At 44.7% G+C, this 21,335-nt stretch overlaps 1 pseudogene; it reads left to right on the forward strand.

The window, feature by feature from the left end:
- Positions 1 to 9,543: 9,543 nt before the first annotated feature.
- Positions 9,544 to 11,368, forward strand: LOC147732872 (F-box/LRR-repeat protein 5 pseudogene; annotated as a pseudogene).
- Positions 11,369 to 21,335: the final 9,967 nt, after the last annotated feature.

Genomic DNA, 21,335 nt, shown 5'->3' on the forward strand with positions numbered 1-21,335 from the left:
TAATACAACCAATTAGCCTCTATTGTTGAAACTCAACCGTTTGGATAAAAACAAATGTACCTGTGTGATACTATGTAGTTTAGCTTCTATCACTGGGCACAACTCTTTTCCTCAACTGTCAAGCTGGGCACTTTATTCCACAAGCGACAGTCTGTGAAACAAACAACATATTGCCTATTTTTACTCAATGCAATACCAGGGGTTTAAAGGCCACCTAGTACTATTTTTAGAGTGGTTTTTCATACCTTGAACTGCGCTATCTTGCGTTGCACCGGGCGGCGGGAGAATGTCTTGTTCTTTGTTCTTGTGATCCTAATTGAATGACATATAACCTGCTTTTAGATAACCCTTGTATGTCAACTAGAATGAGTAGGTACGTGTTATTCCCAAACCCATTTCGTACCTTCAAATTATGTGATGGTACCAATCAAAGGCCTTTGTTCTTTCTTTTTTTCTTGTTCTTTGAGTCCTTCCACGTCTACCTGTTTGTATAACGCACTTGTGAGTACACAATACTTATAAAGATTCACATGTTTACATAAAAACGGCCGCCTCGCTACAGAAACAGGTTTGCATACCTGTGCCTTCGGTAGAACAAGGCGTCGCCTCTCGCCTCCCGTCTACCGCCCCGTCCGGGGCTGTAGGTAAATCGGCCTCGCCTTCTATTTAGTGCTTGGCGGGTTCCGCTTGGGATAACAAATCTCCCGTTCTGTTAGAAAAAATGATGAAGCGCATTATTAGACGCTTCGCGTTCAGCGGGGTGAAAAATATAGCTGACTATGACCACCATGCCCAGGTGTTCTGCGATGAAATGATCCATAGAGGGTACCCACGAAAACTGTTGAAGAATTCCCTCAAAAGGGCCAGATGCACCCCTCGGGAAACTCTACTGCAGGTCAAAGAAAAGAAGGAACTAGATAAACTAGTTTGCGTTACAACCTTTGGGCCAGACACGCATAACCTCAGACAAGCGGTGCTCAAAAACTGGCACCTGCTTGAAAATTTAGAATGCCCATTTCCGCGTCCCATCTTCGCATATAAAAAGAATAAAAGCGTGGGGGAACAAATAGTGAGAACAGATCTTCCAAAATCTCAGCCAAAACATGACCTTCGAGCATTATGGGACATGAAACCATTAGAAGGCCACCACAGATGTGGCAATTGTGTTGCATGTGGGAGCACGATCGAAGGTAACGAGTTCCAGCACCAAGGAGTCAAGTGGAGACATCTAGGTTTTTCAAATTGCAAAACCAAAAACGTGATCTATGTGATCATTTGCCCTCGTCAAAAAATTTACATAGGCAAAACAAATCAGCAGGTCAACCTCCGAATAGGACAACACAGGCCGAGAATTAAAAAGAAAATACTTACAGCCCCTATGGTTGAACATTTTGTTGAGATGTCACATAGTGAAACCGACTTCAGGTGGTCTGTCCTCCATACAATGATCAACGTACAACGCCCTGCGGACATTGAAAGGATGCTGCTCGAGAAGGAAGCATACCTCATCCTGAAATTTAATTGTACAATGACTGGATTGAATAATATGACCGAATTGCCAAGAATCTGAGACTTTCCATCACACTGCCCGGTTATACTCGCATAGAATGAATCACTTCATTTGCAGTAAAAGTTCTTGATTCGTGAAGTGATGTATTAAAATATGCATTCCTTTGAGTACTAATGACAACAACCCTGTGATTTCTATCTTTCTAATATTTTGGGTGTCCAAATAAACCCAACATGCCACCCACGCAACCATGATTCATGCGTTCTAATTTTGAATACACTACAACTCCCATAATGCATTGACTTCACAAGTGAGCCCCTTATAGCTAGACAAAATGGCGGCCGACTACACATTTGAGCTAGGAGCAACCGAGGAGCATAACAGAAAACGAGTGGACTGCGCATGCAGGTAATGAAATCTACGCGGCAGCGCAGAACCTCCTTTTTTCACCCCGCTGAACGCGAAGCGTCTAATAATGCGCTTCATCATTTTTTCTAACAGAACGGGAGATTTGTTATCCCAAGCGGAACCCGCCAAGCACTAAATAGAAGGCGAGGCCGATTTACCTACAGCCCCGGACGGGGCGGTAGACGGGAGGCGAGAGGCGACGCCTTGTTCTACCGAAGGAACAGGTATGCAAACCTGTTTCTGTAGCTAGGCGGCCGTTTTTATGTAAACATGTGAATCTTTATAAGTATTGTGTACTCACAAGTGCGTTATACAAACAGGTAGACATGGAAGGACTCAAAGAACAAGAAAAAAAGAAAAAACAAAGGCCTTTGATTGGTCCCATCACATGATTTGAAGGTACGAAATGGGTTTGGGAATAACACGTACCTACTCATTCTAGTTGACATACAAGGGTTATCTAAAAGCAGGTTATATGTCATTCAATTAGGATCACAAGAACAAAGAACAAGACATTCTCCCGCCCCCCGGTGCAACGCAAGATAGCGCAGTTCAAGGTATGAAAAACCACTCTAAAAATAGTACTAGGTGGCCTTTAAACCCCTGGTATTGCATTGAGTAAAAATAGGCAATATGTTGTTTGTTTCACAGACTGTCGCTTGTGGAATAAAGTGCCCAGCTTGACAGTTGAGGAAAAGAGTTGTGCCCAGTGATAGAAGCTAAACTACATAGTATCACACAGGTACATTTGTTTTTATCCAAACGGTTGAGTTTCAACAATAGAGGCTAATTGGTTGTATTAAAACTACGTTTTTCTGCATCCTAACAGAATAATACAAAGCCCTGAAGATGGTTTGGACACTCATGGTCCGAACTTGAAACGCGTCGGCTACCCCAGCAAGAGCGAATTGTAACAACTAAAGTGTTTCAGGATAATAGTGATACATGTCTCTATTTGCTCTTTGAATGTAGTAACTTCATTCTTGTTTATGTAAAGAATTTTGATCATTGAATTGATCTCACACATTGCAAAATTCTGCACTGCAATTTATATTGAATGTTGGATGTAATGTTTATATTTATTGTTTGATATTTTCGTGAATATGCTTTCTTGTCAATCGTTCATTTAATAGGTTTGTCAGCAATTGTTTGTTTTGTGTATTCTCTTTCTGCCATTCAAAACGTTTTCTGTACGAAAGAATATGATTAAAAGGTATAAATAAATATACCGGACCGGATTTAAATAAGAGTGTATTTGGTCCTCAATTTAAAATAACTGGAGAGGGGGCAATTTTTTGTGTGCTACAATTCTTCTATTGTGGCCACACTTTGTATCTCCTTCACATTCTCAAGCGTATCTTCAACATGGTAACTTCGGCATCCACCTAGCGGGGCCAACTACAAATATTCTCTTCATTTTAATCAATGTCATTTCCTTAGCTGTCTGGTCAGCAAAAGCATTCCCTCTACCTACATTGTAAGTAACCTTCCAATGGGCGCTACACTTCACCATTTCCAACTTCTTAGGGAGTGCCAAAGAAGAAAAAAGCCTGAATATACAGTGACCATGTTGGATCTTTGCACCATGGGAAGTAAGGAACCCTCTCTCAGTCCAGAGTCACCCAAAATTGTGCGCAACCCTGAAGGCACACTGGATGTCAGTATAAATATTGCCAGCCAGTCCCTCAATTCAACTCAGCTGCTTGGGCTTACTGATAATGGACTCATGATGTCTCTATGATAGTACGCAATGTGGTGATAGCATAAGCAGCAGTTGTAGTGCCATCTGGTAATTTGAAACAAGAGTCATCCACAGATAGTTTCCCTTGCGCGAAGATAAGCGACCATCAGTCAAGTCTACCCGTCCTTTCATTTCTTCTTCTGTCCGGAAGATCAATTTCTTTGTTTTCAGAAGGGAGGGGCAGTAACAAGGCTGGATTCAGAGTGCCACATCTTTTGATCGGGATGTGTTTGGCAAACAATGTTAGTTCATAACCCCTCAGATGTGCCCTGGTGAAGTGCTGTATCTTAGTTTTATTCAAAAGTGTATCCACAGCATGAGGTACAGTGTGTGAGATCAGTATCAAGCACAAGTCCATCCTATTGTCGTATCGAGACAGTCGCGACCGCTCTTAGACAGCTCGGGAGGGCTCTTGCGACAGGGTCAAGAACAGCAGAGAAATAAGCACACAGCCATTGCTTATCTCCAAATGTTTGTGTTAAAACAGAAAATGTGCAACCGGCGATCTCATGGATGTACAACACAAATGGTTTAGTGTAGTCTGGAGTGCCAATAACTGGAGCCAAACAAAGCACAGTTTTCAATTTCTCAAAAGACTGCTGACATTCCGGTGTCCAAGGCAGGGGCTCATACACATATTTTAGTGTTAGAGCAAGCAGGGGTTGAATTAGTTGCGAGTAGCTAGGTATCCACTGCCAATAGGAGCAAGTGATACCTATGAAAGCATACACATATTTCTGAGTTTGCGAAACAGCCATTTTATCAATGGTACTAATGCGTTCAAGAGTCAATCTCCTACCCTCCTTCGACAGTAGGTGACCTAAATAGGTGACCTCCTGCCGACAATACTGAAACTTTATTTCTGTGCTGTGCCACATGCAACAACAATTTAACTGTACTGTCCCTGCAACCTTGTTCTGTGTCAGAAGCAATGAGGAGGTTGTCAAAATACTGAAGCAATACATTACCCGTAGGAAGCATAAGGTAATCCAATTGGGCCTTTAAAGCTTGACTACAGATACTGGGACTCTCAGTATAGCCCTGAGGAGCTCGGCAGAATCTAAAGCTTCTGCCAGCTAGTATAAAACTGAGCAAATACCTGCTGTCTGGATGGATAGAAACACTGAAGAATGTATTTTTCAAGTCAATGTCAGAAAATAATTTAGCAGTGAAAGGAATCATTGTCAAAAGAGTAGTAATGTCAGGGACCACAGGAAACTAGGGAACTATGATTTTATTTATTTCGGACAAATCAATCAAAAAACGATAAACATCTTCATGATCATTAAAGGAACCCGAACGTGTCCTTTTAAGAATGGGAAGAATAGGACTATTACAACCTTTTGCAGTAGTCTCCTCAACCACAGCTTTCTCAATCAAATCCTGTACAATTTGCAATAAGGCTCGCTCTCCTGCCTGCGATATTTTATACTGAGGGATACAAGGCAAAATAGCATTGTCTTTAACTTGGATCGAAACCGGCAGTATCTGTAACAGTCCCACATCTGTGTCGCCTGTTGACCACAAAGTGGGTGGCACATCTTTAAATTCAACAGGAAGGGGTGTATCTTTGGATAGACAATGTTTAGTGCGTACCACATCTGAACCTATTATCACATGAACACCTGCTGGAGAGCAATAAATCATAGCATGCAATTTCCCAACAAATCCAAACTCTCCAAAATTAAATGTCAATAAGAATGGCGGATCCACAGTGAATAGACCAATAGTCAATGTAAGAGGTATTGAAATGGGCATTAGAAAAGGTACACCGGAGAAACCTACTGAAACATTATTATGACCAGACAGAGCCGCCCCAGGGACTAAAGAACAAGCAATAGAACTGTTTGTTGCACCTGTATCCACCAAATGTTTCTTAGCCGAGCCATGCAAATACGCAGGAAGATAAGGAACTGGTGCCTCACTCTGTCCCTGCCTGCCCTAGCTATAAGACATTTCTGTCACCTCACCTGTATCATAATCGTCATGATAGTACTGGCTCCATATTAGTAACATATACAAGGTCTTTAATATCATACAAAATATGTGGTGCTGCATCTTTGAAACACTGCTCCCAAAGGCTAATTAAAGTAGCAGACATATGCTTAAGGGCATGCCGTTGTACAAATGGCTCATAGTCTTTCATCACATTCCACACATCTTCCAAGCTGTAAATGGGATTTCGGGCCCACTGCGCAGCCTGGTTATCTACTGCTGTTTTCTCTGCATCTCCCACTTCAGATCATACATACGAACCCATGCGCTCTTCAAACTTTGCCCAATCTGCATCTCCAAACCCACGCACAGGCATCCAGTCACTCAAGGAAACCGAAGGATGAAAAACCAGGGAAGGAGAGGCAAACGGAGTGACAGGTAACAACAATGCTGATGGATGTGTCACAGGAGAAAAAGCTGGTGAGAAAGATGCTGAAACAATGGGTGTGAGGGGGGTGCTAACAGTCACAGTTGCTGCAGATGGGAAAGAAGCAGAAGGAAGAGAAAGAAGAGAAGGAGCCGATGCCACAGCCATTGAAAAATCAGCAGTAGATACAGGAGCAGAGACAGTGGAAGCAACAGTAACAGGCGACTGTGAGGGGAATGGAACAGGGGATATATCTTTTGTGGGGCGTACGGGGTGGGGGTCTATTTTCTAATAACTCCTCTATGAAAGTGTCATTTTCTTCTTGGGCTACATAAGATTTATCAATATGTAACCGAAACCTCCTATCTTCACATTCAATCCCTATCTCTTGTTTCTCTCTATCATGTGCTATAGCTTTCTGAGTCAATGTTTGCATTCTCCCCTTTTCCATCTTTAATCGCCTCTGTTTAGCCTCCTCCTGCCACATTCATAGAGAATCAAAAATAGACTGCCTACTTTTTTTTGCAAACAATTTTTCCTTCAGAAAAACTTTTATGTTCATCAAAAGTGCCCGTCAATGGCCACGGCAGCTCAGCATTGTCCCTCGTATATGTGTGCCATAATGTACTAAACATAATAGGGCCAATACCAAAACAAGACACCAAGAATCAACTCATTCCAGGCATTTTCAAAAGGGATCCAAACTTGTTATTTTGCCTGGCAAAGCAATTGCAAGTGCTTTGATCCCAAAGACGGTCCTCAGACCATATCAAATACAAACCAAAATGGAACCATATCCACAAAGAACCAAAACAAACTCACCTGATATATGAAGGTCAACTAATTTATTCTCCACTGCCGACTCTTCAGACCAAATGGACAAATCCAAGGGTTTCACCATTCAGGACTCCAGTCGGGATTACCACTGGGCAAGGCACCATCCGGTGGAACAGAAAGGGCATTTGTGAGTACAGGAACTCTCATACAGGAATCCCTGATCTGTCCATCCAACCCGACGATGGCCCCGACCTCCACATCCGTCCACGGGACGGGATGGGTCACTCACCCAAAGGAGTCTCTGTTCGGGCGCCAACTGAAGAAAGTGGCCCGCTTAGGGCCACCCTGGTCACTCACGACCACCTCTCAGCCTTCCATACCAAATGAAGAGTCAGTCAGACAGTAGAGAATACAAACTAATATATATTTACACTTGATTGGAGCCCTTTCTGCCCAGTCTCTTAGGAGTGCTGCAGAGGGACTGATATCAGCAAACATGGAGATACATTATGTATATGGCTCCCAGTTTTATGGTATTTATTTTTTTAACATATCCGTCTATATTTATTCATATTTATTTTTTGACCATTTTATCTGTATTTATCCATATTTATTTAGTTTTTTGTGGATAAATGAAGCTGCAAAACTACATTTCCACATTTATTTAACTGATGGACACGCAGTCATACTTTGATGTCTGTCGTGTCGTAGCTATTTAAGCTGCCAAATATTACAAAAGAGTACATCCACTGGTAATGTTAGCATTATACTACAAATGTATTTGACATATGCCGTTATCCAAAGAAATGTCATCATGTTTTTTAACTTCCCATGCTGTCCTGCTCAGCTGCTGAGATCATTCATGAAAGACAGCATGGAGAGTCACTTAAAAGAAGCCCGGTTTCTGTATTTATCTACTTTTAAAAGTAAATGCAGACAAAAAACATATTGCTTTTTGTCTGTATTTATCTGTAAAAATCCATGAAAACTGGGAGCGTTAATTATGTACAATTCAGAACGCCCATAATGGAATTTTCCAGGCTGATGCAACTAAACAAAGAAGTACAGAAGGATGGTTTTCGATTCTGAGGCTGGACACTCACTATCTTCTACCCAAGGTCACTCTGTCTGTGTCCTCCACTAGACTAGTGGGAGAAGGTCACTATCTAGTGGGAAATGTATGCGCTAATAAGAACAGTGTATATTTATTAACAAAGCAAGGCCCAACCTTGGAGATGTGAAACTTACAACAGGCCGTTTCTCGAGTAAGGAAGAATTAGTTTCGATAATAGTTCAAAATGGCGGGCAAACATAAAATGGTGCTGCAAATGCTAACTTATATAAAATAATGCACAAGCAAAATAACGGTAATATTTTCATTCCAACCGCCTCCCCAGAGTACACCTCCACCCCATCCCAACACTAACCACTCCCTCGAATTGCCCTCCAGTGGGGGACTTCTCATTGCATATTGCATCACCCTTCTTGTTCCCTGCTGATTACAGGCAAAACATGTCACAGCTTTCTTGGGATCCCAATTTTTACCTTCATACACCTTTCCTTTGGACAGGGAAGAGTACGGGGTGCACCCTCCTGAGAAGTCTTTTGGGGTCTGTAGGAAGGTAGAATCCTTCTGCATGGTTACCCCCACTTTTTACCTGGTGCTGTGATGATTTCTGACTAGTCTGACTGGATTCTGCTAATCAGGACCCCAGTTTCTGTGCTTTTTCCTCTAAATTGGTTTGGTAAGTACCTAGGTATGTCCCAGACAGGACATTGGTGTAACCTTATCAGTCCCTAGTATATGGTACTAAGGTACCCAGGGCATAAGTACACCAGGTGTCCCCCATGGGCTGAACATGTATTTTCCACCCATGGGCGACTACTCAATTTGTAACTACAGGCCTGCCATTGCAGCTGTGTAAGCTGGTGCTAGCACCACTTACAAAACATGTAGGTTTCCCTATTTCTAAGGTCACTGCACTTAAAAAATATAAGTCAACCCTAAGGCAGGATGCTCGGTTCTAAATGTGAGGGGGCCCCTGCATGAGCAGCATACCCCTACAGCCTATGGAGTACATTCTCCCTGGTTGTAAGTGAGACAGCCATATAACATATAGAGGGGCACCGCATGATTACGTGATGGCCATCTCAAAACTGGCTGTAACAAATCCCATCATGTTTGGTATCAAACATGTTGGAATCATACCCCCACACCATACATGGTGTGGGAGGTATGATTCCAAGCACTGTAAAAGCCCGCCATTAAACTTTCATTGTCCCCGGTATCTGTCTTCTAGAGCCGGAGAGCACAACATGGCTGCTACTGACCAAAAAAAATGATTTTGACCTCCTGCTGCTGAGCCAAGCTCGAGCAGGTGAAGGCATAACAATAGGTATCATGTCATAGGGAGGTGTGACCACCTCCCAGACAGGGTTTATGGTATTGGGGACGGGTGTGAGCGCGTGCCAGCACCACTCAGTCTGCTTGATGGGTACATTTGGTTCCCTCCTTGCATAGTCCAGTTCAAACCCGCTCTTCCCACTCTGGAACAAAACTGGACAAAGGACATGGGAGTCTCCTCCCCATTGCCGGACGAGTTGGATGTGTTCACTGCGCCGCGCTGGCAGGTGAAGCAGCTCGTCGGCCTGTATTGTGATAAGCTGTCCAAGACCAATTTCTCCAACAACAATGATTTTCAAGCCCTGCTGCAGTCTCTTCATGCCACCTTCAAGGAATTCAAAATGCACAAACAGATTGAGAACAAATACATCATCGACGTGCTACAGCAGCGCAGCCAAACTATGTACAACGTGCATTCCGACAACAAGCTCTCTGAAATGCTCAGCCTTTATGAGAAGGGGTTGAGAAATGTAAAGAATGAATATGAGCAGTTGAACTATGCTAAACAGTTGAAAGAGAGGTTGGAAGCATTTACAAGAGATTTCCTTCCTCATATGAAGGAAGAGAAGGAGGTATTTCAACCTCAAGGATACTGCAGAACTGGTTAAAAATCTTAGTCTTTGGAATCAGGCTGAAGAACTCCAGAAGGTTTTTAAGCATTCTGTGGATGAAAAGACGGATGAAGAAACTGAGGTGAAAAGTAGCGTCGCGTCTCTAAATCAGCTTCCTCCGGAGGTCATGGTGACTGTTTTTAGTTACCTAAGCCCTCGAGATCTATGCCGCTGTAGTCAAGTAAACACTAAATGGTCTCAACTGACTTAAACTGGATTCCTCGGGAAACACATATATCCAGTACACTGGGCCAGTGGTGATTGGTATAGTGGCCCGCCAGGTGAACTTGAGGTGGAACCAGATGAAGACTGGGTGAACAACAGAAAAGGTGAAAGTCGTGCTTAACAGGAGTGGGATGAAGATGCTGATGTTGATGAATCGGAGGGTGCAGAAAATGAAGTGCCAGCTATTAGTGTTGCACAGAGGGAAAAGCACTTGCTCCATGGTTTAATTCATAACCTGCTACCGCCTGTTGGCTCATCTGTGAAAACATTAGTTTGGGCTTTTAGTTCTGCAGTTTCTAGCAAAATGGTTCGACAGATGATGGAACTTTGCCCTAACTTGTAACATTTAGATCTTACTCAGACCGATATATCGGACTCCGCATTTGAAGGTGATTCTTCAGTTGGTGGGTATCGGAGTCTTCGCCACCTAGATCTGTCAGGTTGTGAACAAATCACTGATGTGGCTTTACAGAAGATGTCAAGTGCTTTATGGATTCTGCCCTCTCACATGAAAAGGTCTGGGCAGGACAAAAATATGAAGACAGCCTGGGAAAATCAAGATGATCCTATGCAATCCTCTAAATGTCTGCTCGATATCACTAAAAACCAAATGGCGAAGCAAAAGTATGAAGAAAACCAATGGATGAAACCCCCCAACTTGGGAAGATTCCATTCTTCCCCTTTCATCTGGATGTTGGATGCTGAAGAATTAGCTGATATCAAAGATGCTGCTGAATGGAGAAGTAGAAGTGTTGTTGGAGTTCGTGTAATGGAATCCTTACCACCAGGTCTTGGTTGTTTTGGGTCTCGCTGTTGCAGTAAAGACATTGTTGAGTTAAGGACTAGTATCTGCTGGCAGCAGCGCTGTACTTCTGCTCCATTCACATATTGTAGACATTCGTTTTGTTGTGCTGGATAAACATTAAGGACTATACAGTCACTCCCAGAGTCTTCTGCACTGTGCAAAATGGAAACAAGGACTAATCAGTCAGAAGTAAATGACGTTAATTGCTCTGGGAGTGAACTGCCAGATCACAATACTGCTAGAGTTCTTCAATTTCTTAGCCTGTCTAGGTGTCATCAAATCACAGACCACGGTCTCAGGGCATTAACTTTGGGAGGAGGAATGCCTAATTTGGAACATCTTAATCTCTCTGGTTGTCTCATTGTGACTGGAGCTGGACTACAGGATTTGGTTTCAGCGTGCCCTTCTCTAAATGATGAACATTTCTACTACTGTGACAATATTAATGGTCCCCATGCTGATACAGCGAGTGGATGCCAGAATTTGCAATGTGGTTTTTGAGCCTGTTGCCGCTCTGGTGAATAATTCTAAACTGCTGATTCCCAAAGCTACTTCATTCAGCTGAGCAGTAATCTTTCCATGCACTTTAAGTACTGCGCACATCCTGCATTCAATCCCTTTCTGTGTGATCCTTGTTGTTACTGTTCCCTTTTCTACCCCTGCAGTTGATCATTGTAATGCAGAGTGAACTTTAACAGTCCTTTTTAAATAAAAATGTCCTCCCCATTGTCCAACCCCTCCCCTGGGAGGGAACAATGAATCGCCCCAATTTTTTCTTCAGCGTACTTAAGGTCTTTCCTGAGGGTGGGTCCCTAGATTTGTTGTGGGACACGATTCAGTTCAGACACCACTTCAACTTTGACCTTTGGGGCACTCTGGACTTCGCTAGACTTCGCTCTGGGCATCAAGGCTGCAACCGGGAAGACTCCTGCTGCTCCTAACCTCTTCACCCTGCTCGTCTGCTGCAATGTCCATGACTGTGCTCCATACAGGAAACCTTCCAAGGCCTGTGGGCATCCAAGACACCTGCAGGAATCTTCCTTGAATTGAAGGCGTCACTTCCCTGCATCTTCAGACAGTGTAAGTAAGCTGACCTGTGTTTCTGATCCTGGGCTCCCACAGACTCCAAAAGGCTCAGCAACACAGGTGGTGGTTCTCCACATCCCTCGAGGCCTGCCCTGTCCTCTCACCAAGTTTGAGGCCAGTGTCCCTCATCGGAGCCGCAGGAACCGAATCCCTTTGCACCGTGCAACTTGCCGTTGCAAAGGCTTGTTGGCTGCCTTCCATCAAGATCTTCGGGCTTCAAGTAGCCTCAATCTCAAGCATCTCCAGTGACCAGAATCTTCAACCACACTGCATTGCTTGCACCGTGGGCCTGCATCTTTGGTAAGCTGCTCGAGGTCCTCTTGCAACTCCAGTGCTGCCAGCCTGTGGGTCCTATTGAGGGTCACATTTGAATTCTTTAGGCTCCCCTGATTACTCAGGCCTGCCATGACTCCCCTGCTTGTGGCAAGTCCCCTGGACCTGACTGGTCCCGACATTGCATCTTCTTCAACTTCCACATTGGTTGCAGTTGCAAAGGCTTGTTGGTGCTCTCGCCGGACACCCACCCCATAAATCTCGACATCCAACATGGGACAGCTCGTGTATGGCTCTTGGTTTTCCACAGTATCGCTTTGCCCACACAGCTGCAGTTCCACGGTCACTGTCCGCTCTCCTGCAACACCTCACATCGGTTGGCATTCGTCTTCCATGCCTACCGGTGACTCCTGAGTAGCATAGACTCTGTCCTCTCTGCTTGTAGATTCTTCACATCTTGAATCTACCTTTGGGTTCCACTGGACACTTTCACCTTCTCCAGCAGCTGCATCCTTCTGAAGTCCTCCATTGGAATCAGCGGCGGTTTCCGACACCACTTTACACCTATGCACCCAGCTTCCCTGGTGCAGGTATCCTGGTTCCTAAGGTATCCACAGGTGGGGTGGCTCTCCAACCTCTTGTGTTCCACAGAGTTTCTTCAGGGTCCACTGCGAAGGGTCCTCTTTCTTCAAAATCTCAAACGTGACTTACATGTTGAATTGTACGGAGAACAAAGTTGTGTTCCTACACTGCACCCAACCTCCATGGGACTCCTAGATACTCGCCTTGGGTGGTTCCTTGGGTTCCTGTACTTCTATGTCCTCTGAGTATTGTCTTGACTCAAGTCATGATTCGCATACAACTATTTTAGTATATGGTTTGGTCTCCCCCTGGGGACCACTGCGTATTCTGTGCTACTTACCTGTTTCTAATGCAAAATATTGTGTGCATTGTGCATATCTCTGGCTAGGAGCTATCTGTATGTGTTAGTGAGTGTCTTATAATAAATACATTTTTAATAAATACACTGTGTGTTTTTATTCACTTAATCTATACCTATAAGATTATGTTCTTGTAAAACAAGCTACTTTGCACTCCTTCTGGACTAAGCCTGAAGGCTTCTCTCCACAGCCACCACTTAGAGAGCTTTCTAAGGTTTTATAAGAACACTAAAATCACCATAAGGGTTGCCTGGATCAGTGCAAGGTGTCCACTTACATAAGTGTACATCATATACTGAGACTGCCGTTCAAACTGACCTTTAGAGTACTCTTGCTTTTTTGCCCCTGTCAGTGCTCACCTCCTTCCTCTGTTGGGAAGTCTGTGTACCCGTCTTGGAGTTACCCCCACATTGGGTCTTCCTCTGGGACCCTGGATCTGACCCATTTATCTGCCTTCTTCCCCAGCTCTCTGGCAGGGGTCAGTTCAGAATCTACTAGATGTTGTTGCAATAGCTCTTTGGTACAATTAGTCAGGATGTGCTCTTTTATCAACAGATTATACAGGCCATCATAAGTGTCCACCCTTTACCTTTTACCCAACCCTCTAGTGGCTTGACTGAGAAGTCAACAAAGTCTACCCACGTTTGGATTTGGCCTTTTTGTGTTTCCCTAACCTTGACTCTGTACTGCTCTGTGGTGAGTCCAAACCCTTCTATGAGGGTCTCTTAAATGTGCTGGTAGAACTCAGCCACATCCTCAGTAAGGGCCAGAAATCACCGAGAATAATTCCCAAAGTATAGAGCCCCAGTGTTGCCGGCCTACTCTCCTCATTTTGCAAGCCCTTTCAATAGCTGCAATACATGTATCAATGTTGTCTCCATCACAATACTTGGTTACAATCCCTATGGGGATCTTAGGGTCAAAAGACTCCTCTTTTACCTATTTCAGTTGCTGCCACCATCTTTGGGAACTAGGCCCTACTTAACCCTTCTTACCAAGGGATAGTCTCCAGTCCTCTAGTTCAAGCTTTCCCTCCTCCATGAAGATTTAGGGAAGCTTGTCCTTGAGGTGTTCCTATCACCCTACCAGTAGAGGGGACGCTAGAGTGATCTCTGTCACTGTCCACTGATATGGGGATCTGGGGAAGAATGCAGAGTTGTTTTCTACACCTTCTTCCCCATTTTCCATTTGGGCTAGGAGATCATCCTCATCTTCTATCTCGACCTCAGAGGCATTACTCTCCATCCTGCTCTTCCTTCTAGGCACTGAGTGCCACCTTGAGGTCCTCTTTTTTGGCAGTATCTCTTAAGCTAATGCCTCTAACTTTGCACAGTGCTCTCAGATCATTCATCTTGTGAGTGGAGAAGAAGGGCTTTTTGAGATTCTGTCCATTCTCCATTGTGCACGACTTTATCTAGATGTTGAGATCTTATTATAAAGTACTAGGAACTTTAAAAAACGTTTATCCTAGCTTTATAGAACACTGGAGATTGAACTTGTGCTACACAGGACCCAAGTAATTCCAATAAAACTTGTTTTAAAGAAATCTAACAAAAATCTTTCTAAAGAAAATCTTGAGTATTTTTATGTGAGACAAAAAATACTTAAAGTCAAGTGGTATTGTCAAACCCAAGTTACTAGATCCCACCACTGAAACACCAATGTAGCAAGATAGCAATATTATGTGGTATGGCTGGGAGGCAACACCATGTAATATTAACATGATTCCCAAAAGTGGACCACAGATTCACACTAGTAATCCTTCTCTCTGTTCCGGTAGAGTGGCAAAGAGCAAACAGGCTTACTTAGAGGAAGTGTAAAACATTTTACAGTACCAACATTGACGATAAGAACTGGATATGCCTCGAAAGAAATCCAACACCAATTTATATAAATAAAGCGTATTTTTAGATAATTGTAGACACAAGAATGAAGTTTGTACATTTTTTATATCCAGAGTTATAAAATGTACAGTGATAATAAAATAAATACTTTTCAGAGCTGTCAAACTTTATTATTGCGGTCAATGGAAAAACACAAGGTGACACTCGGCCACTTGTCGGTTGAGTTCCATGGAACCCACTTGGAGTTATGGAGTTGCGGATCCACAGATCAAGCTTCGACAGTCAGAACAATTTTTCCTTGCCCAGGGAGTCCGGTTGCACTGGTGACTTGACTGTCCTTGTTGCTGAATGAGAGCCACAGGTGCTGAAAAGCAAAACTGAGCAAAACAATACTCGCAGGATGAGTTTACGGGAGCCCCTTGAGGGTGAAGCTTGGAGGGGACCCTGGACCAGGAATCATAGGCACAACAGCTCCACACAGCTCATGCGTCTTTAGTCCAGAGGTGTACCTGGCTAGCTGAGGTGCTGAACAGCACTGCAGGAACTACCTTGCCAGGAATGCCAACACAGACAGCTTTGGGATGCAAGTACTCAACATATGTGTCACAGAAGGAGAAGGTTGACGGAGCAAAGGATTCTCTCTCCTTGGAGTGCCAAGTAAAGTAGTCAGTAGTCTGCAAGACCACCAACAAACCTTGGCCGAGTCGTGGGTACACTGTAGAGGGCAGAGACTCCTTGAGGGTAAGGACTACACTTCCCATAAGGCACCTTGCTGGTTACTTTCAGGCTGGTCCTCGACAGAACCCAGTGGACAGTCCATCTTCGGGTCTTGGAGGTGAGGTTTGTGCCTTCCGAATGCAGGGGACTAGTACCTTTAGTCCTAGGGAGTCCTGGTGAAGCCTTTGGGTCCCAGTATCTTGGAGGGCACCCTTTAAGAGTGCCACCTGGGTGCATGCCAGGTCACCCTCAACACAAGAATCATGCCAGGGGTGAAAAAGAACAGCGTTTTATTGCAAGCATGACTAAATTCATTGATACTTTTATGGAGCTGGCTTTCTTGTATTTGTCCAGTAGCCAGTCCACATTAACCTATGGACGGCCATTCACTTACAGTAAACTCGAATGGCAAGGTTACAGTAGAGGTATATATGTCTGTACACATATGCCTTCAGCATTAATATAATGCACCCTGCCTCCTGGGCTTTAGGAGGTCTAGCTTAGGGGTAAATTACTTATATCAAGGCAATGAGGTGACTCTGTCACACAGGATGAGTGAGGAGTTGAACTTAAGCAGAGAAGCTGCTCAATGCAGGCTGTTGTGGCAACCCTGCAGAGTTCACATTTACGTAGGTCACTCAGGGTGGCACAAATAGTGCTGCAGCCCTGGTGACCCCTTTACACATTTGCCCTGGGTACCATCTGTACCATATGCTAGGGATTTATAAGTGGGGCTAAAGCATCTTGCCAATTGGGTGGACCAATTCACATTACCTTTGGAAGGAAAGAGCACTGGCACTGGGGTCTGGTTAGCAGGACTCAGTGCACTTCCAGTTCAAAAACTACAGCATCCAGAGCAAAAAGTGGTTTTAGCACTCCCAGTTCTAGAACCACAGCATTCAGAGCAAAACGTGGAGGTTGACCATCCTAAAATGGCACTTTACTACAGGACCCCCCCCAGATGAAAGGTGATGAGCACTTGCTTTCCTCCTGTTAGTTCTCATTGTCTAAGTGGAAGAACATGGAAAGCCATCTGCATTGGCATGGTCAGGCCCTGGTCTGTGTTCCACCTCAAAGTCCATCCTCAGTAGGGAAATGGACCTCTTCAACAAGTTGGGGTACTCTCCACAGAATCCAGAGCAAACAGTGTGGGGTGTGACCTTCCAAAAAGGGCACTTTCCTAAAATCATAAACCCTATAATGATAATACCCCCACCTATACCGGGTGCATCATCACAATATAAGGGGGTGTCATTATATAAAAGCAGGTCTACTGGTTTGTCAGGGTGTCACCACATTAACACAGTTCCCACATGTCACAATGATATCACCATTAAAGCCAATGGGGACAATATTACAGATGCACATTTATATGCATTAATTATAAACATAGGCATTGCAATGTTCATCATTAAGACTGCCAATAAAACATTTTAAGTAAAGCATTGCAGTTCAAAGTAACCATAAACACAGATGTCAGAGTCTTTCTTTACTGCCTATAATTTAAACAGCATTTATTGAGCTCATAGCGACCCTGAGGCATCCCAGCGCTTTAGGCTGCAGCATGCAGCCATAGAACTAACAACAAGGGATCCCCACACTCCACAACCTGGGAACTAAGGCCCACATGCATCAAGCATTTTTGGAGTCGCAAACGGTGCGATTCCTTAAAATCGGCCGTTTGCGATTCCAAAAATGCTTTTTGAGATGCATCATGCTTTTTTAGAAATCGTAACTTTTTTGCGATTTCTAAAATTGCGATAGCATTTCAGAAATCGCAATTTTGCGATTTCTAAAATGCTATGCATCATTTGTTTTCAAATTGCGAAATTTGAAATTGCAAGTGCAAATTACCACGAAGTTGAACCTCGTGGTAATTTGCGAAATTGTTTAAAAAAGCACAAACATGCATTTTTTAAACTGTAAAGTTACAGACACACATGTCCTTAGGACATGTGTGTATGTAACTTATACTCAAAAGTACATTTCATGGGTGAAGGGGGGGGGTCATTTGGACCCCCCTCTCCACCCTTGAAATGCATTGCTGAATTGCGATTTCAAATTGCGAATTCACAATTCCCATTCATTCCTATGGGCATTTTAGCCCATAGGAATGAATGGGAATTGCGAATTCGCACTTTGCTAATCGCATAATATTTGAGAATCCGTAAAAATTGCGATTTTTACCGATTCTCAAATATTTTGCGAAAATGTACAGGCATCCCATTTTGCATTTCCTAATTTGCGATTCCCTAAAAATCGCAAATTAGGAAGTGCAAAATGAAACAATGATGCATGTGGGCCTTTATCTCCAACTTGAGGGAGTGCTTGAAATTATTGCAACTTCTCCCGGGGACATGAATTCAATACACCAAGAAACAAAAGGTGCCATTTTATAATTTGGTGGACAGAGGTTTGGCAGTCAGGGCGACGTCGATTTGACTACATTTTCCACCCATCAAATTATGAAATGACCGCCAAGCGGGCAGTCTTAAAGCAGTGCCAAGAACCACTGCCATGGCGATTCCTGTCAATGCTTTTTGCAGTTTGCCGCACTGCTCTCTCAAGCTTGATATAGCCGTAGGGTAAACTGTTTTCTTTTTTCTTATGAAAACAAAAATCCTGAAGCAGGATTTTCTTTTTGAAAACAAAAAAGACAATGCTCCCCTCACCATGGGAGTCCTCTCAAATAGCAAAGGGAGAATTTTGTTGTTTTACTGTCCCTTACTACCAGGGTTTTCTTGGCGGTGACTCACAGTGAAAACTGACCTTTAATTCTACCCACCTAAGTTAGATGGGGTCAACCTCTGACAGCCCTTAATCTATCAGGCCATCAGAAGGTTTTAATCATTGAGGAAACAGTGTAATCTCAGCCATGAATAAATCAAACGTCCACTTACATTTAAATTGTATGGGCGGGCTACAGTCTTGGTGGTATAGATGCTCTGTCACCAGTGTGATGGAATATCCATATCACCTAGATATAAATCCGGCCCTCAGTGCTGTTTCATAAAACGTTCCTGGGGGGTTGCTGCACAAAGCTGTAGCTCCTCAAAACACCTGGAGATAACATTGGTGGGGCCTCTCCCCCTCCTTGTGGCACCACAAGGAGAAAGAAATATGTAAATAAGCATACAGGCAATATGGGGCACTCTTCGCCCAAGCTTAGGATTTTTTTTTTATGAGCGGACCCGGGGAAGTGAATATAGCAGCTATGCTGTATTCTTTTCCTTTTATTTCATGTATTAGGGTGCCCCAGTCCCACTCTGGCTAATCACTGAACACGTTTTGTTGGAGGCTGCTGGGGGCGCCCCAAGGCCCCTAAACCCCAGCCATCTCTCGGCATGCCTTTTTCACAGGTGCATGTGCTGGAATCACTGGTGTAGTTCCACTCCCATTCCAGTGGGAGCAAGCCTTCTCTTACTCCCACCAACGGGCGGCAGCTAGGCTTTGTCCCCTGCCCTCAGTGAGTGAAGGCATGCAGCAGAAAGCCAGTGACATCTACATCTACAGGTTATGGGGACGGGTAACACACCCAGCTACGGTGTATAGATGCCCATGGGGATGGGGTCCCCAGGGAAGTTTTTCCTCTGGCAGCCCAAGCGTATGATTTTTACGAGGCCAGCAGTTCCTTTACCCCGGGGATAACTAAATAAATAACAATGTGCCATGTCCCCAGGGGGTTCGATCTCCCCAGTGGAATCAGAAAAATCCTGGCAGACCACCATCAATCAATCAATCAGGGATTTGTGAAGCGCACTACTCACCTGCGATGGTCTCAAGGTGGCAGGGGTTTGTGGGGGGGTTTCATGCAACTTTGTCTCATCTGAAGAGCCAGGTTATGAGGCTTTTCCTGAAAGCTTGCAGTGTGGGGGGTTGTCTGATGCTGAGTGGGAGTTCATTCCAGGTCTTGGGTGCGATGTAGGAGAAGCCTCATAACCTGGCACTGGGAGTGGAACTACACCAGTGATTCCAGCACATGCACCTGTGAAAAAGGCATGCCGAGAGATGGCTGGGTTTTCTGCTAGGGCTAGACCAGTGGATCGGAGCCTTCTCTTGGGTGCGTAGAAGGTGATTCTTTCGTTGATGTATGGGGCCGATGTTGTGGAGGGATTTGTAGGTGTAAGTGAGAAGCTTGAAGGCCACTCTCTTTTTGACGGGTGAGGGAGGAGTCGAGTATGATGCTGAGGTTGCAAGCGTGGTCTATGGGTGTGGGAGGTTCACCGAGAGTGTTGGACCACCAGGTGTTGTCCCATGCTGAGGGCTGGATCCGAGTAGGAGGACTTACGTTTTCTCTGAGTTAAGCTTTAGGCAGCTATTGCCCATCCAGGCAGCGACATCTTTCATACCTTCTGGTGATGTTGGGTTCATTGGTGAGGGAGAGGATGAGCTGGGTGTCGTCGGCATAGGATACTATGTAGGATACTATGTTGAGACTGTGTTTTCTGACGATGGTAGCAAGAGGGACCATGTAGATATTGGAGAGCGTGGGGTTGAGGGAAAATCCTTGGGGTACTCAGCAGCTGATCTCTGTGAGTTCGGAGAAGAAGGGTGGGAGTCTGATTCTTTGGGTTCGGCCGGTGAGGAAGGAGCAAATCCAGACCAGGGCGGTTCCCCGGATGCCGAAGTCATGGAGCTGGTGGTTAGTGTGCGGTGGGAGACGGTGACAAAGGCTGCTGAGTGGTCTAGTATGATGAAGGCTGCCATGTGGCCCTGGTCGAGGAGGGTGCGGAAGTCGTCTGTGGCAGCTAGGAGGGCGGTCTCGGTGCTGTGGTTGCTGCGGAATCCAGATTGGGAAGAACTGAGGATCGAGTTGGCTTCTATGATATTAGTGAACTGGATGTTGATGATCTTCTCTGTGACTTTGGCTGCGAATGGGAGGAGAGAGATTAGTCGGTAGTTCTTGAGGTCCATTGGGTCTGCGGTGGGCTTCTTGAGGAGGGGCTTGATCTCTGCGCATTTTTACTCATCGGGGAAAGGCCTGTTTCGAGGGAGCAGTTGATGGTACGTCGTTGTTTGGGAGTGATGGTGGGAGCGGCTCTGTGGACGATGTGGGGAGAACAGAAGTCGGTGGGTGCTCCTGAGGGTATACTTCTCATGGTCTTGGCGGTGTCTTATGTGGTGACAGGGGTCCAGGTGGTGATGGTAGGATGGGGTGAGTTGTCGGTTGGAAGTATAGGGTCGGTGTCTAGGTTCTGCTCATTCAATTTGCTGTAGAGAGTTCTGATCTTGAGATGAAAGTAAGAGCTGAGTATGTTGCAGAGGTCTTGGGAGGGAGGGAGGGAGGGACGTCGGAGGATTCGCTGGGGGGTTTGGTGAATTCTTGTATGCTGCTGAAAAGTTCCTTAGAGTTGTGGGAGTTCATGAGTATTCTGTTCTGGATTAAGTTCTTCTTTGTGGTTCTGATGAGTTGGTGGTGTTCTGTCACGGCGGTCTTGTAGGTGCAGCATGCTTTGGGGGTTTTGCTATTCCTCCAAGCTTTCTCGAGTCGCCGGCACATGCGTTTGGATTCTCAGAGGTCATTGGTGAACCAGGTGGCTTTCGTGGTGCGTTGTCCGTTGGAGTTTCGGGGGGGGGGGGCGAGAGTGTCTCACAGTTGGTGAACCATCTGTGGAATGTGTTTTGATGTGG

The sequence above is a fragment of the Lissotriton vulgaris genome, chromosome 2_1, assembly GCF_964263255.1.
Source record: "Lissotriton vulgaris chromosome 2_1, aLisVul1.2, whole genome shotgun sequence".
In the NCBI taxonomy this organism is placed as follows: domain Eukaryota; kingdom Metazoa; phylum Chordata; class Amphibia; order Caudata; family Salamandridae; genus Lissotriton; species Lissotriton vulgaris.